Here is a 14,222-nt window from a genome sequence, read left to right as displayed (position 1 = left end):
AAAACATATAGTCTTTGGCTTTTCTTTGGGCTGAGATTTTTAATATCTAGGAAAACGTCTGTTTTATCTCTGTTATTATTTTATGTTAATTCCTGAGTCATTTGGGGTACAGTAGTAATTTTGTAGAAGTTAGCCTATTTTCAAAGTTGTTTAGTTTATTGGCATAAGGTTGCCCACAGTATTTATTCCCTCACAGTTTTAATTTCCAAAGGGCCCATGGTAATATCTCCTTTGATTTCTAACTTTTATAATTTCTTTATTTTTCTTCTTAGTCTAGCTAAAGTATTGTCAATTTTGTAGATATTTTCAAAGAGCCTACTTTAAGTTCAATCAATTTCAATGTTTCTATGATCTCTATTTAATAATTTTTTGGAGTAATTTATGTAATTTTCTTTTTTTTTTGCTTGTTTTTTGTTGGTTTCCTCTTTTCTCCATAATTTTTATGTTAATGCTTAGATTTCTTTATTTCATTTTAAAAAATAATTTTAACTTTTATGTAGGATACAGGGGCTACACATAAAAGTTTGTGACATAGGTATATTGTACTCAGGTAGTGAGCATAGTACACAATAGGTAGTTTTTCAACCCATATCCCCTTTCCTCTATCCCACTTCTAGTAGTATACAATGTCTATTTTTCCCATGTTTATGTACATGTGTGCTTTATCTGTAACTTTCACTTATAAATGAGAACATGTACTGTTTAGTTTTCTGCACCTGTGTTAGTTTGCTTATGCCTTCCACCTCCATCCATGTTGCTGCTAATGACATGATATCATTTGTTGTCACTGATGCATAATATTCCATGGTGCATATGTACCACATTTGCTTTATTCAATTGACCACTGATGGGCACCTAGGTTCATCCCATGTCTCTGCTATTGTGAATAGTGTAGCAATGAAGGTACAAGTACATGTGTCCTTTTGGTATAATGATCTATTTTTCTTTGGGTATGTACTTAGTAATGGAATTTCTGGATCAAATGGTAATTCTGTTTTAATTTTCTTGAGGAATCTCCAAACTGCTATCCAAAGTGGCTGAACTAATTTACATTATCACGAACAGTGTATAAGCATTTCATTTCATATCCAGCTTCATGAACATCTTGTTGCTTTTTAACTTTATCTAACAGCCATTTTGACTGGTGTGAGACGGTGTCTCATTTTGGTTTTCATTTGCATTTCTCTGATGATTAGTGATATTCAGAATTTTTTGATAAGTTTTTGGCTGCTTATATGTCTTCTTTTGAGAAGTGTCTGTTCATGTCAATTTCAATTTTTAATGGGGTTGTTTGTTTTTTCTTGTTGATTTGTTATCTATAGATTCTGGACAATAGGCCTTTGTAGAAATGCATAGTTTGTGAATATTTTCTTTCATTCTCTATGTTGTCTATTTACTCTGTGGATAGTTTCCTTTGCTGTGTAGCTCTTTATTTTAATTAGTTCTCACTTGTCTATTTTCTGTTTTTGATGCAATTGCTTTTGGGGGCTTGGGCAAAAATTTGTTGTCAAAGCCAATTTTATTTTTTAATTTTAACTTTTATTTTAAATATAGGGAGTACAGATGAAGGTTGTTACATGGGTATATTGTGTAATAGCATCTTTTTTTTAGTCAGTTTTATAGAATCTGCAAATTTTTCTAGTTTTTTTCATCAACTTTTATTTTAAGTTCCAGGATACATGGCCATGGTGGTCTACTGCACAGATCAACTCATCACCTAGGTATTAAACCCAGCACCCACTAGCTATTCTTCATGATGCAATTCATCCCCCCAACACCCAACAGGCCCCAGTGTGTGTTGTTCCCTCCGTGTGTTCTCATCATTCAGCTCCCACTTATAAGTGAGAACATGTGGTGTGTGGTTTTCTGTTCCTGGATTAGTTTGCTGAGGATAACAACTTCCAGCTCCATCCATGTCCCTGCAAAGGACATGATTTCATTACTTTTTATGGCTACATAGTATTCCATGGTGTATATGTACCGCATGTTCTTTATCCAGTCTATCATTGATGGACATTTGGGTTGAGTCCATGTCTTTGCTATTGGGAATAGTGCTGCAATGAACACACACGTGCATTTATCTTTATAATAGAATGATTTATATTCCTTTAGGTATATACTCAGTAATGGATTGCTGGGTCAAATGGTATTTCCACTTCCTTATCTGTCTTCCATAATGGTTGAAATAATTCATACTGTCACCAGCAGTGTAAAAGGATTACTTTTTCTCTGCAGCCTCACCAGCATCTGTGGTTTCTTGACTTTTTAATAACTACCATTCTGACTGGCAGGAGGTAGTATCTCATTGTTGTTTTGAACGACATTTCTCTAATGACCTGTGATGTTGAGCATTTTTTCATGTTTGTTGGCCACATGAACATCTTCTTTTGAGAAGCGTCTGCTCATATCCTTAGCCCACTATTTAATGGGGTTGTTTTTTTCTTGTAAATTTGTTTACCTTCCTCTTAGATTCTGGATATTAGACCTTTGTCAGATGCATAGATTGCAAAAATTCTCTCTCATTCTGTAGGTTGTCTGTTCACGCTGATGATAGTTTCTTTTGCTGTGCAGAAGCTCTTTCATTTATTTAGATCCCATTTGTCAAATTTTTCTTTTGTTGCAATTGCTTTTGGTGTTTTTGTCATGAAATCTTGTATGGTATTGCCTAGATTTTATTCTGGAGTTTTTATTGTTTTTGGTTTTACATTTAAGGCTTCATTCTATCTTGAGTTAATTTTTGTATATGGTGTAAGAAAGAGGTCCAGTTTCAATTTTCTGCCAATGACTAGCTAGTTCTTCAAGCACAATTTATTAAAAAGAGAATGGTTTCCTCATTGGTTGTTTTTGTCAGGTTTGTACAAGATCAGATGGTTGTAGGTGTGCGGTCTTATTTCTGAGTTCTCTGTTTCATTCCATTGGTCTATGTGTCTGTTCTTGTACCAGTACCATGCTGTTTTGGTTACTGTAGCCTTGTAGTATAGTTTGAAGTCAGGTAGTGTGATATCTTCAGCTTTGTGCTTTTTTAAAGCCACTGTTAAGAACGGTATTTCGTAAGTTGTTTTCTAGCAATTTTATAGTTTGAGGTCTTACATTTAGATTTTTGAACCATTTTGAATTAATTTTTTGTATATGATAAAAAGTAGGGCCCAACTTCTATCTCCTGCCTGTGGCTAGCCAGTTATCCCAGAACTATTTGCTGACAATTTTTTTTTCCTCACTGCTAGTTTTTATGATGTTGTCAATGAATAGATGATTGCTAGTGTGTGGTTTTATTTCTGAGGTTTCTATTGCCTTCCATTGGTCTATGTGTCTGATTTTGTACTAATACCATGCTGTTTGGGTTACAATAGCTTTGCAGTGTAGTTTGAAGTTGGGTAGTTTGATTCCTCCAACTTTGTTCTTTTTACTTAGGATGGCTTTGGCTGTTCAAGCACTTTTTTGGTTACTTGTAACTTTTAGAATTTTTTTTTTCCTACTTCTATAAAGAATGATGTTGATAGTTTGATAAGAATAGCACAGAATCTGTAAATTGCTTTGGTCAGTATTGCCATTTTAGTAATATTGATTCTTCCAATCCATTGACATGGAATTTTTTAAAATGTATTTGTGTCATCTCTGATTTGTTTCAGCAGTGTTTTGTAGTTCTCTTTGTAGAGATCTTTCACCTTCTTGGTTACCTATATACGTAAGTATTTAATTATTCTTTGTAGCTATTGTAAATAAAAATGGTGTTTTTGATTTAGCTCTCAGCCTAGACATTATTGGTGTATAGAAGTGCTACCGATTTTTCTACACTGATTTTTTAAACCCCAAAACCTCACTAAAATCACTTATCAGTTCTACTAGCCTTTTGACAGAGCCTTGGGGCTTTTTTAGATACAGAATTATATTGTCAAGCAAGAGAGATATTTTGACTTCTTCTTTTACTACTTGGATGTCTTTTCTCTCCTCTTGCCTGATTGCTCTGGCTAGGATTTCAGTACTGTGTTGAATAGAAATCGTGAGCGGGGCCATCCGTGTCTTGTTCCAGTTTTCAAGGGAAATGAATGGTTCCAGCTTTTGACCATTAAGTATGATTTTGGCTGTGGGTTTTTCATAGGTGACTTTTACTGTTTTGAGGTATCTTCTTTCAATGCCTAGTCTACTGAGGCTTTTTATTATTAGGTGAAGTTAGACTTTATCAAAAGCTTCTCCTTCATCTTCTGAGACAATCATTTGGTTTTTGTTTTAATTCCATTTATGTAGTGAACTGAATTTATTGGTTTGCATGTGTTGAACCAGCCTTTCATCCCAAAATAAGGCCTACTTGATTATGGTGAATTAACTTTAATGTGCTCCTAAATTCAGTTTGTCACTGTTTTTTTTTTTTTTTAGAATTTTCATGTTTATATTTATCAGTGATGTTAACCTGAAGATTTCTTTTTCCACTGTGTTTTCCCCTGATCTTGATATTAAGTTGATGCTGGCTTCATACAATGAGTTAAGGAGGAGTCCCTCCTCCTCAAGATTTTGGAATAGTTTCAGTACAATTGGCATCAATTGCTTGTACTTCTCTTAGAATTCAGCTGTGAATCCATCTGGTCCAGGGTTTTATTTGATTGGTAGGTTTTTTTTGGTCCTGATTCTATTTCAGAGCTCTATATTGGTCTATTAAGGGTCTCTATATCTTCCTGATTCAATATTGGAAGATTGTGTGCTGTCAGAAATTTGTGCATTTCCTCCACATTGCTTGATTTGTGTGCACAGAGTTCTTCATAATATTCTCTGAAAATCTTTTGTACTTCTCTGTGACGGGTTGTAATGTCATCTTTGTCATTTCTGATTGTACTTACATGGATCTTCTTTTTCTCTGTTACTCTAGCCAGTGGTATATGATCTTTATTTTCTTTTTATAAGAACCAACTCTTGATTTCTTTGATTTTTGTATTTATTTTTGCATCTCAATTGCATTCAGTTCTCTAATTTTGGTTATTTTCTACTTTTAGCTTTTGGTTTTTAAAAATTCCTATAGGTGTTGGAGCCAAGATGGCCAAATAGGAACAGCTCCAGTCTACAGCTCCCAACGTGAGTGACACAGAAGATGGGTGGTTTCTGCATTTCCAACAGAAGTGCCAGGTTAATCTCACTGGGGAGTGTCAGACAGTGGGTGCAGGAGGGTGGGTGCAGTGGACGAAGTGTTAGCTGAAGCAGGGAGAGGCATTGCCTCACCCAGGAAACCCAAAGGGTCAAGGAATTCCCTTTTCTAGTCAAAGAAAGGGGTGACAGACAGCACCAGGAAAATCAGGTCACTCCCACCCTAATACTGCACTTTTCAAATGTTCGTACCAAATGGCACACCAGGAGATTATATCCCGTGCCTGGCTCAGAGGGTCCTATGCCCATGGAGGCTCACTCATTGCTAGCACAGCAGTCTGAGATCAAACTGCAAGGCAGTAGCAAGGCTGGGTGAGGGGCGCCTACCATTGCCAAAGCTTGAGTATGTAAACAAAGAGGCCAGGAAGCTCAAACTGGGTGGAGACCACCGCAGCTCAAGGAGGCCTGCCTGCCTCTGTAGACTCCACTTCTGGGGGCAGGGCATAGCCAAACAAAAGGCAGTATAAACCTTTGCAGACTTAAATGTCCCTGTCTGACAGCATTGAAGAGAGTAGTGGTTCTCCCAGCATGCAGCTTGAGATCTGAGAACAGACAGACTGCCTCCTCAAGTGGGTCACTGATCCCTGAGTAACCTAACTGGGAGGCACCTCCCAGTAAGGGGCAAACTGACACCTCACATGGTTGGGTATTCCTCTGAGACAAAACTTCCAGAGGAATGGTCAAGCAGCAACATTTGCTGTTCACCAATATCTGCTGTTCTGCAGCCTCTGCTGATGATACCCAGGCAAACAGGGTCTGGAGTGGACCTCCAGCAAACTCCAACAGACCTGCAGCTGAGGATCCTGACTGTTAGAAGGAAAACTAACAAACAGAAAGGAAATCCACACCAAAACCCCATCTGTACATCACCATCATCAAAGACCAAAGGTAGATAAAACCACAAGATGGGGAAAAAACAGAGCAGAAAAACTGGAAATTCTAAAAATCAGAGCCCCCCTCCTACTCAAAATGAAGGTAGCTCCTCACCAGCAAAGGAACAAAGCTAGATGGAGAATGACTTTGACAAGTGGAGAGAAGAATGCTTCAGATGATCAAACTACTCCGAGCTAAAAGAGGAAGTTCAAACCCATGGCAAAGAAGTTAAAAACCTTGAAAAAAGATTAGAAGAATTGCTAACTAGAATAACCAATGCAGAGAAGTCGTTAAAGGACCTGATGGAGCTGAAAACCAAGGCATGAGAACTACGTGATGAATGCACAAGCCTGAGTAGCCAATTTGATCAACTGGAAGAAAGGGTATCAGTGATGGAAGATCAAATGAATGAAATGAAGCGAGAAGAGAAGTTTAGAGAAAAAAGAATAAAAGGCAATGAAGAAAGCCTCCCAGAAATCTGGGATTATGTGAAAAGACCAAATCTATGTCGGATTGGTGAACCTGAAAGTGACGGGGAGAATGGAACCAAGTTGAAAAACACTCTGCAGGATATTATCCAGGAGAACTTCTCCAATCTAGCAAGGCAGGCCAACATTCAAATTCAGGAAATACAGAGAACACCACAAAGATGCTCCTCGAGAAGAGCAATTCCAAGACACATAATTGTCAGATTCACCAAAGTTGAAATGAAGGAAAAAATGTTAAGGGCAGTGAGAGAGAAAGGTCGGGTTACCCACAAAGGGAAGCCCATCAGACCAACAGCTGATCTCTCAGCAGAAACTCTACAAGCCAGAAGAGAGTGGGGGCCAATATTCAACATTTTTGAAGAAAAGAATTTTCAACCCAGAATTTCATATCCAGCCAAACTAAGCTTCATAAGTGAAGGAGAAATAAAATCCTTTACAGACAAGCAAATGTTGAGAGATTTTGTCACCACCAGGCCTGCCCTAAAAGAGCTCCTGAAGGAAGTGCTAAACATAGAAAGGAACAACCAGTACCAGCCACTGCAAAAACATGCCAAATTGTAAAGATCATCGAGACTAGGAAGAAACTACATCACCTAATGAGCAAAATAACCAGCTAACATCATAATGACAGGATCAAATTCACACATAACAATATTAACCTTAAATGTAAATGGGCTAAATGCTCCAATTAAAAGGCACAGACTGACACATTGGATAAAAAGTCAAGACCCATCAGTGTGCTGTATTCAGGAAACCCATCTCACATGCAGAGACACACATAGGCTCAAAATAAAGGGATAGAGGAAGATCTGCCAAGCAAATGGAAAACAAAAAAAGGCAGGGGTTGCTATCCTAGTCTCTGATAAAACAGACTTTAAACCAACAAAGATCAAAAGAGACAAAGAAGGCCATTATATAGTGATAAAGGGAGCAATACAACAAGAAGAGCTAACTCTCCTAAATATATGTGCACCCAATACAGGAGCACCCAGATTCATAAAGCAAGTCCCCAGGGACATACAAAGAGACTTAGACTCACACACAATAATAATGGGAGACTTTAACACCCCAATGTCAACATTAGACAGATCAAGGAGACAGAAAGTTAACAAGGATATCCAGGAATTGAACTCAGCTCTGCACCAAGCAGACCTAATAGACATCTACAGAACTCTCCACCCCAAATCAACAGAATATACATTTTTTTCAGCACCACACCACACCTATTCCAAAATGGACCACATAGTTGGAAGTAAAGCACTCCTCAACAAATGTAAAAGAAACAAAATTACAACAAACTCTCTCTCAGACCACAGTGCAATCAAACTAGAACTTAGGATTAAGAGTCTCACTCAAAACCGCTCAACTACATGGAAACCGAACAAGCTCCTGAATGACTACTGGGTACATAATGAAATGAAGGCAGAAATAAAGATGTTCTTTGAAGCCAACAAGAACAAAGACACAACATACCAGAATCGCTGGGACACATTCAAAGCAGTGTGTACAGGGAAATTTGTAGAACTAAATGCCCACAAGAGAAAACAGGAAAGATCTAAAATTGACACCCTAACATCACAATTAAAAGAACTAGAGAAGCAAGAGCAAACACATTCAAAAGCTAGCAGAAGGCAAGAAATAACTAAGATCAGGGCAGAACTGAAGGAAATAAAGACACAAAAAACCTTTCAAGAAATCAATGAATCCAGGAGCTGGTTTTCTGAAAAGATCAACAAAATTGATAGACTGCTAGCAGGACTAATAAAGAAGAAAAGAGAGAAGAATCAAATAGATGGAATAAAAAATGATAAAGGGGACATCACCACTGATGCCACAGAAATGCAAACTATCATCAGAGAATACTATAAACACCTCTACACAAATAAATTAGAAAATCTAGAAGAAATGGATAAATTCCTTGTCATATACACCCTCCCAAGACTAAACCAGGAAGAAGTTGAATCTCTGAATAAGCCAATAACAGGCTCTGAAATTGAGGCAATAATTAATAGCTTACCAACCAAAAAAAGTCCAGGACCAGATGGATTCACAGCCGAATTCTACCAGAGGTACAAAGAGGAACTGTTACCATTCCTTCTGAAACTATTCCAATCAATAGAAAAAGAAGGAATCCTCCCTAAATCGTTTTATGAGGCCAGCATCATCCTGATAGCAAAGCCTGGCAGAGACACAACAAAAAAATAGAATTTTAGATCAATATCACTGATGAACATCGATGCAAAATTCCTCAATAAAATACTAGCAAACTGAATCCAGCAGCACATCAAAAAGCTTATCCACCATGATCAAGTGGGCTTCATCCCTGGGATGCAAGGCTGGTTCAACATACACAAATCAATAAACGTAATCCAGTGTATAAGCAGAACCAATGACAAAAACCACATGATTATCTCAATAGATGCAGAACAGGCCTTTGACAAAATTCAACAATGCTTCATGCTAAAAACTCTCAATAAATTAGGTATTGATGTCTCAAAATAATAAGAGCAATTTATGACAAACCCACAGCCAATATCATACTGAATGGGCAAAAACTGGAAGCATTCCCTTTGCAAACTGGCACAAGACAGAGATGCCCTCTCTCACCACTCCTATTCAACTTAGTGTTGGAAGTTCTGGCCAGAGCAATCAGGCAGGAGAAAGAAATAAAGAGTATTCAATTAGGAAAAGAGGAAGTCAAATTGTCCCTGTTTGCAATGACATGATTGTATATTTAGAAAACCCCATCATCTCAGCCCAAAATCTCCTTAAGCTGATAAGCAACTTCAGCAAACTCTCAGGATACATAATCAACATGCAAAAATCACAAGCATTCTTATACATCAATAACAGACAAACAGAGAGCCAAATCATGAGTGAACTCCCATTCACAATTGCTTCAAAGAGAATAAAATACCTAGGAATCCAACTTACAAGGGATGTGAAGGACCTCTTCAAGTAGAACTACAAACCTCTGCTCAAGGAAATAAAAGAGGATACAAACAAATGGAAGAACATTCCATGCTCATGGATAGGAAGAATCAATATCGTGAAAATGGCCATACTGCCCAAGGTAATTTATAGATTCAATGCTATCCCCATCAAGCTACCAATGACTTTCTTCACAGAATTAGAAAAAACTACTTTAAATTCCATATGGAACCAAAAAGAGCCTGTATAGCCAAGACCATTCTAAGTAAAAAGAACAAAGATGGAGGCATCATGCTACCTGACTTCAACCTATACTACAAGGCTATAGTAACCAAAACAGCATGGTACTGGTACCAAGACAGAGATATAGACCAATGGAACAGAACTGAGCCCTCAGAAATAATACCACACATCTACAACCATCTGATCTTTGACAAACCTGACAAAAACAAGAAATGGGGAAACGATTCCCTATTTAATAACTGGTGCTGGGAAAACTGGCTAGCCATATGTAGAAAGCTGAAACTGGATCCCTTCTGGACACCTTATACAAAAATTAATTCAAGATAGATTAAAGACTTAAATGTTAGACCTAAAACCATAAAAACCCTAGAAGAAAACCTAGGCAATACCATTCAGGACATAGGCATGTGCAAGGACTTCATGTCTAAAACACCAAAAGCAATGGCAGCAAAAGCCAAAATTGACAAATGGGATCTAATTAAACTAAAGAGCTTCTGCACAGCAAAAGAAACTACCATCAGAGTGAACAGGAAACCTACAGAATGGGAGAAAAGTTTTGCAATCTACTCATCTGACAAAGGGCTAATATCCAAAATGTACAATGAATTCAAACAAATTAACAAGAAAAAAACAAACAACCCCATCAAAAAGTGGGCATAGGATATGAACAGACACTTCTCAAAAGAAGATATTTATGCAGCCAAAAGACACATGAAAAAATGCTCGTCATCACTGGCCATCAGAGAAATGCAGATCAAAACCATAATGAGATACCATGTCACTCCAGTTAGAATGGCGATCATTAAAAAGTCAAGAAACAACAGGTGCTGGAGAGGATGTGGAGAAATAGGAACACTTTTACACTTTTGGCGGGACTGTAAACTAGTTCAACCATTGTGGAAGTCAGTGTGGCAATTCCTCAGGGATCTAGAACTAGAAATACCATTTGACCCAGCCATCCCATTACTGTGTATATACCCAAAGGATTATAAATCATGCTGCTATAAAGACACATACACACGTATGTTTATTGCGGCTCTATTCCCAATAGCAAAGACTTGGAGCCAACCCAAATATCCAACAATGATAGACTGGATTAAGAAAATGTGGCACATATACACCATGGAATACTATGCAGCCATAAAAAAGGATGATTTCATGTCCTTAGTAGGGACATGGATGAAGCCGGAAACCATAATTCTCAGCAAACTATCGCAAGGACAAAAAACCAAACACCACATGTTCTCACTCATAGGTGGGAATTGAACAATGAGAACACATGGACACAGGAAGGGGAACATCACACATTGGGGCCTGTTGTGGGGTGAGGGGAGGGGGAAAGGATAGCAGTAGGAGATATACCTAATGCTAAATGATGAGTTAATGGGTGCAGCACAGCAACATGCACAAGTACACATATGCAACAAACCTGCACATTGTGCACATGTACCCTAAAACTTAAAGTATAATAAAAAAAATTCCTATAGGTGCAAAGTTAGACTGTTAATTCGCTTATTTCTAACTTCTTGATGAATATGCTTAGCACTATAAACATTCCTCTTAATGCTGCTTTAGCTGCGTCTCAGAGTTTTTTGTAAATTGTTTCTGTATTTTCATTAGTTTCAAAGAATTTTTTAATTTCTGCCTTAATTTTGATATTTACCCAGGAGCTATTTGGAAGTTGCTTAATTTCTATGTGTTTGTGTAGCTTTGAGAGACCTTCTTGATACTGATTTCTATTTTTATTGCACCTTGTTTGAGATTGTGCTTGGTATGATTTCAGTTTTTTTGAATTCATTGAGACTTGCTTTATGACCAAGCATGTGATTGATCTTAGAATATGTTCTGTGTGCAGATGAAAAGGATGTATATTCTGTGGTTGTTGGGTGGAGTGTTCTGCAGATGTCTGTTAGGTCCAATGAGTCATGTGTCAAGCTTAAATCTAGAGTTCTTTGTTAGTTTTATACCTTGATGACCTCTGTCTTATGCTGTCAGTGGGGTGTTGATTTCTTCCACTATTGCTATGTGGTTGTCTAAGTCTTTCTGTAGACCAAAAAGAACTTGCTTTTTAAATCTCAGTTCTCAAATGTTGGGTGAATATATATTTAGGACAAATAAGTTTTCTTGTTGGATTGTACCCCTTAATGTTATGCATTTCCTTCTTTGTCTTTATTTTTTATTGGTTTAAAATATGTTTTATCTGATACAATAATAGTGACTCCCTTTTTTTTTTTTCACAGTCTGTCTTTCTTCACCCTTTTTCTTTGAGTCTGGTTGTGTCATTATATGTGAGATTGGGCTCTTGAAACTAAGAGATGGTTGCACCCTGTCTTTTATCCAGCTCGCCACTCTACATCTTTTAAGAGGTGTGTTTAGTCCATTTATTATTCTGGGTTAGTACTGATACGTGAGATTTTGATCCTATCATTGTGTTAGCTGGTTGTTATGTAGACTTGATTGTGTGGTTGCTTTATAATGTTTGCTTTATGTGCTTAAGTGTGTTTTTGTGGTAGCAGATGTCATTCCTTTGATTCCATGTTTAACACTCCTTAAGTGACTCTGATCATCCTCACTGCTTATTATATGCTGATTATAATGCAGTAGCATGCTAAAAGACACTCCCACCAGTGCCGTGACAATTTACAAATGCCATGACAATGTTAGGAAGTTACCCTATATTCTCTAAAAAGAGGAGAAATCCTCAGTTCCAGGAATTGTCCGCCTCTTTCCCAGAAAACTGGTGAGTAATCCACCCCCTGTTTAGCATATAATCAAGAAATAACTGTAAGTATACTTAGTTGATCAGCCCATGCTGCTGCTCTGCCTATGGAGTAGCCATTCTTTATTCCTTCACTTTCTTAATAAATTTGCTTTCACTTTATGTATTCACCTTGAATTCTTTGTTGCCTGAGATCCAAGATCCCTCTCTTGGGGTCTGGATTGAGACCCCTTTTTGGTAACAGTGTATGGCTCTTTTGTAGTTCATAGTGTTTTCAGCTCTGGTATTTGGTGCAGTGGTGGGAGAGGTAACCTCCTCTCTGGGTACACTACTGGGCTTTGAGGGTGCACCCTCCAATCACTGGCACTGAGACCATGTTTCTTTTGTTAGGTATTCCAGGCTGTGGGGATCCCTCAAGCAGAGTCCACAGCATGGTTATAGGCCCCACCTCTTCTGGGCTGCCCTTGTGGAAGAAGGCAGGCCCCACTCCTATGGCAGCCCATGAGTCCATGCAACTCACTCCTATCCATGATCTGATATTGTGGGCTCCTCTTTTCACTTGAGTAACAATGACATATTTCAGCTCCACAATCCCAAGCTGGGAACCGCAGCCCTGGGGTGAGCTCAGGTGTTTTTGTTCCCTCCCCAGCTTGGGGCAACTCTGGTGGGGTCTATGGTGGTGGCAGTGGCAGATGGCCTGTCAGGTTGACTTGAGTGGGGGTGGCTCCATCCCAGAGAAATCCAGAGCCACAGCTGATTGGAGTAATTACCCAGGGAGGGGAAAGCTGTGTTCTGGTCCCAAACTGGGGGGCCCTGCCTGTCGAAGAGCAGAGGGGGAAAGGGGCTCCTGGGAAAGACAGTCTCACCTCCTCTCCTTAGAGCCATGTACTGACGGTGCAAGCAAAACAATCAGACTCTTTGTTATGTCCCCAGCCCAAGGGCAGCAAGAGCAAGGTGTCATGGCAGAGGAGCTGTCAGTTGACTCTGGGAACTCCACCTCAGAGAACTACAGAACATGCTGCTGGATCTGGGATGATCAGCTGAAGGTGGGGTGGCTGTGCTGCAAACTCAAGCCAGAGAGCCCTGCCTGGAGAAGAGCAGGGGAGTCAGGAGTTTCCACATAAGACAGTCTGGCCTCCTCTGCATAGGGTAACTGTAGCACGCAGTAAGCACATGAAAGCAATTAAGATGTTTGTTCCTTCTGTAGCCTGGGGGAAGCAAGGGTGGTTACTGCAGCAACTGCAATGGCCGACGGCTTGTCTGTTACCTCTGGGAGTTCCCTCTCAGAGAAATGCAGAACAACAACTAGCTAAAGTAGTGAAGTGGGGATGGGATGGCTTCACTGGTACCACAGGCCACTGGGCTTTGCCTCCTGGTGCAGCAGAGGTAGGGCCCTAAGCCTCTCTGCTCCTCAGCACTACGGTTGCAGCCCTTATTCTGGGGTGTGTGAGAGACTCTGGCCTCCCTTTTTGGCTGGCTATGACAGCTGGTGCCAGGCTTCTCAGGGATCCAAGGACTGTGAAGCTCAATGTGTTCTTGAGTGGTGGCTCCGCCCAGACTTCAGGCAGTTGACTGTGCCATTCTGGAGGTGGGCATAAGGGCATGCGGTGTAGGGGGATGGGCAAGGTTTGAGAGTTCTCCTGTGCCCAGGATTGCAAAGGTCCATGGCAGAAGTGTGGGTCTTCAGGGGCTCTTAGTCACTCACCCTTTCCCCATGGTAAGTAGCCTCCCCTGGCTCTGTGCCAAACTTGAGTGGGCAGCTGTCTTGCCTTGCTCTTCTCTGCTCTCTGAGGGCAACCAGTGCTTCTATCATGAATCCCAGCTTGGCCTTCTGG

At 39.4% G+C, this 14,222-nt stretch overlaps 1 long non-coding RNA gene across 1 annotated transcript in view; it reads right to left on the bottom strand.

Moving 5' to 3' along the window:
• LOC134760913 (uncharacterized) overlaps positions 1-13,455 on the bottom strand; it is a 78,943-nt gene extending 65,488 nt beyond the window's left edge. The window contains exon 1 of the long non-coding RNA XR_010139023.1: positions 13,254-13,455. This is a non-coding gene — a long non-coding RNA (uncharacterized LOC134760913). The remainder of the gene's footprint in view (positions 1-13,253) is intronic.
• Positions 13,456-14,222: the final 767 nt, after the last annotated feature.

The sequence above is a fragment of the Pongo abelii genome, chromosome X (genome assembly GCF_028885655.2).
Source record: "Pongo abelii isolate AG06213 chromosome X, NHGRI_mPonAbe1-v2.0_pri, whole genome shotgun sequence".
Lineage (NCBI taxonomy): Eukaryota > Metazoa > Chordata > Mammalia > Primates > Hominidae > Pongo > Pongo abelii.
The sequence above is the reverse complement of the archived record's forward strand: the minus strand, read 5'-3'. Positions and strand labels throughout refer to the sequence as shown.